Below are 3,822 nucleotides of genomic sequence, written 5' to 3'. Positions count from 1 at the left end.
TCGTAATAATTTTCAATCCTTTTTTTCGATTGGTTTTGATTGTTGTTGTTTTTTATTGGTTGTCGTGACTTGTCTGGGCCATTTGCATGGTTTTTGGCCTTTAAAATCTTGAAAGCGTACTCAAAGTTGCGTCGCATGAAATTGCTGGGAATTATTGCAGGGCTTGGGATAGACTTTTTGAGCCTATCAGCGGTTGGCCTGGGCTGGGCTGGGCTGGGCTGGGTGTGTTGCATGGGGTGGTTATGCGGAAAGTGCAGTGTCAACCCTTGGGCTTGCTGCAGTTGTTGTTGTTGTTGTTGTTGTTGTTGCTGCTGATGCGAACGCATGGAAACAAAGCCCATGGCCATGCCCATGCCCATGCTTGATGAATGTGCCCCTTGTCGTCGTTGTTTGACGCTTTTTGCGTTGGGTGGCCAGTCGGCAATCCACATTCACATTCGCAGAGTCGGCTCATCGATGGCCGCAACCAATCGCAGGGCGAATGCAGCGTGCAAAAAAACGCAGCAGCAACAGCAACAGCAGCAGCAGCAGCAGCAACGGCAGCCGCAGCCGCAGCCAAAGAAACGACACTGACCAGGACACGCTGACCAGCCACAATCGTAGCCAACGGCGGCAGTCGGGGGGAGCGGGGGCAGGGGCAGTCGGACGATTGGGCGGCCACCCATGTGCGAGGCAAGCGTCGCGTTGCGATTTGCATGCGTCGCGTCCATATATACATATATGCCACAAAAAGGAGTGTGGAGCGTGGGAGTGGGGTGTTGTGCTTATGTGCCGCATGCACGTTAATTACTGCAGTGTGCGGGTGTGTATGTGCTATAGGGCTGAGTGTGTGTGTGTGTGTGTGTGTGTGTGTGTGTGTGTGTGTGTGTGTGTGTGTGTGTGTGTTGCGCTGTGTGTGCTGTTCATCAATTTGCCATAGATTGCAAAGTGAAGTCTCAATCAGCAGCAGCAGCAAAAAAAAATCACGCGCAAGCGAAATAGCAAGCTTTTGAGAGCAGGACGGCATACAAATGCTTTCCAATATGCTTCACATGTGCCAATGTCGCGGGCATTTACTTTTTTTGTTCATTTTTTCTTTGCGCTCCAACTTGTTTTTGTCTACAGCCAACGAACTATACACGAAAATACCCAATTCCTCCCAGCAAGCCCTAACTAAAGCCGTCTTCATAATAATTGAATTGGAAAAAGCAAAGCATTTGGGTCTGGGCGGGGGCACAGGTGCAGGATTCCTAAGGGGTCTGGTCGTTTTAACGCTGCGCGACCACAGGAAAATTCTAATTAAACAGGATGTGGATACTGGGCAAAGGGCGACACTGGCAGCTCCATCGATAGCCAGCCAACTTGTATATAAGCGTAAGCATATTGGCAGCGTTTTTTTTTCTAATTGGAGCACATTCATAACCCATCATCAGCATATGATGATCATCGTTATTATCATAATCATCAACATCACTAGCTGGGAATTAAAATGAATTTCAAATACCTTTAAATAGTCCAACAAGTTCCATGAAATTAAAAAAACCAATCTTGAAATATTTAAAAATATATGAAACAGTTGGGCGAAATTTACTTTTGTTTGATATTTGCTGGAAAAAGTAAATACTTAAATACTTTCTTTTACTTTCAGCTGTTTTTAAAGAGTTTCAATATATGATTTAACTTGACAAACCTTTTCAACTGAACACATATTATTATTAAGATAAACAAACAAAGATATAGGACAAAATATAGTGAATAAGTCGGCTTAATGATAATAAACATTTTTTAATTATTTATATTTCATTTTTTAAATGATTTATTTGCATTTATTACTACACTTTTTTATTTATAAAAGGCTTAATAGGTGTATATCATTTTTTTTTCTTTAAATATATTTATTAAATTTATTTATTTTATTTTTTATTTTTTTGGGGAAATAATTTTTAATTTAATGCTAGACTCTATTTTTTATAAAAAACATTTTAAGAAGTATGTAAATTATTATTTATTAAAATAAATGTATTATTAATGATTTATTTATTTTTATTATCAGACTTTATTTGAAAAAAATCGTAGCAAATATATAAAAAATAATAAAAAAAATCGGACGCTCGCAGCCGGTAGGATTCGAACCTACGCTCCCAGAGGGAATCTGATTTCGAGTCAGACGCCTTAACCACTCGGCCACGACTGCTACAATAGCAGTTAGCGCCAATTGCGTATGATCAATGCGATCGTCGGCAGCGACGCTGCTGTGAACGCAAAAGTGTTCTATTTTTAGACGCTGACTCAACTTATTTGTGCTGAAGCAAAATAAATGAAAAGATTGCAATCAATTGCCGATCGTTAAAAAGTTTTAATAATAATAATATTTTCACGAACTTTAAACTGGCTTCATTGCCGCCTGACAATGAGATTTAATTGATTTTATTCTGATAAATACAAAAGTATTGCTTAAATTCGCATTAAACAGCTTTGCGAATATACGACAAAATCGGTGAACTTCACCTTCGATCAAATATAATTATGAAATAAAAGAACTATATTATATTATATTCGTTTACCCAGCGCTCCGTGCCTGAAGCCTGGCAATGGGGCCAGTGCCAAAAGAAAATTCAGCACACTTGCGATAAGAAACTTTCTGTCTGTCGGCGTCAATCGGCGACAGCGGCAACAACAACAATCACAATCTCTATGGCAGCTACAGTTCATAGGTCGCAGCTCTTTTGGTTGGCGGCTGTTTCTCAGTTTTCGATTCTCTGTGTGTGGCTCACGTAGGTGGCAGACGAGGCGAAATGTGCGCCAAGTCGATGAAAAAGTTTCGACAGGTTTCACATTGTAGGCCGCGAACAATGCAACAAAAACATTGACAACAGCAGCAACAACAACAACAACAACAACAATGGGGCAACAATGTATCGTCGCCGTTGCCAAACTTGTCGAGGGGCAACTCCTGCTCCTGCTACTGCTCCTGCTCCTGCTCTTGAGCCCTGTATCAAAACTGTAACGGTAATGGAAGCGCAAATGGCAAAGCTAATATTAACGAGAACGGGGGCGTTGGCATAGGCGTAGGCGTGGACGTTAGCGTGGGCGTGAGCGTTGTTTTCGCCGAGTTCTTTGAGACGTTCCGTCTATGTGTGGCTACTGGTATTTCCAACTGGAAACCAAGTCAAGTTGCCAAACACCAGCGACATCGCCTTCTCCTACGACTGCGACTGCGACTGCAACTCCGACATCTTTGTGGCTCATCCTCTGGGCTCTCATTCCTGCCAGACGCCGTTATGTCTCCCAAAACTTTTGTTGCAACAGCAACAGCAACAACTTCAGAAAAAGTAACTGCAAACTGGTTGTGCAACATTCTGTGTCATATTTTGGTTTCGGTCCGTCCGCTGTCTCGCTCGGCAACAAATATTTCATATATAATTTATTGTAAAATTATTTCCGTTTGCCGCGGCTGCTGTTGGCTTTTTGGCTGCTTTTTGCAGCCTTTTTTCGGCTGTTTTTTTTTTACCGTGGGCTGGCCACAGAACATGGCCATCAAGCATTTAATTGGCGTCTATTTATGTCCAGATAGCACATCGTATCCTAAGATCGTGCCCCGACTGAGTGACGACAACGCCGCCGCCAACAAGCCAACGCGAGACGCAACCCGAGACGAAGAGGACGCGAACGAACAATGAAAATTGATATTGAAAAATTTCGCAATGCCCCGTGGGGGGTGGGGCGGGAAATCTTAAAGGCCGCATCAGCCGGCGCTTCACCCATCACTGGCATCGCTGCCATCGATAGCGCATCCACATCCACATCCGAATCAGAATCCGATTCCATTTTCGATTTCGTTTA

The 3,822-nt window shown here is 42.8% G+C and overlaps 1 non-coding gene across 1 annotated transcript; it reads right to left on the bottom strand.

Annotated features, from left to right (window-relative positions):
• Positions 1 to 2,091: 2,091 nt before the first annotated feature.
• On the bottom strand, positions 2,092 to 2,173 carry Trnas-cga. The gene has a single exon. It is a non-coding gene; the product is annotated as a tRNA-Ser (tRNA).
• Between the last annotated feature and the right edge of the window lie 1,649 nt (positions 2,174 to 3,822).

This window comes from Drosophila novamexicana, unplaced genomic scaffold, assembly GCF_003285875.2.
Source record: "Drosophila novamexicana strain 15010-1031.04,08,12 unplaced genomic scaffold, DnovRS2.1 tig00000932-arrow-arrow-pilon, whole genome shotgun sequence".
In the NCBI taxonomy this organism is placed as follows: Eukaryota; Metazoa; Arthropoda; class Insecta; order Diptera; family Drosophilidae; genus Drosophila; species Drosophila novamexicana.
The sequence above is the reverse complement of the archived record's forward strand: the minus strand, read 5'-3'. Positions and strand labels throughout refer to the sequence as shown.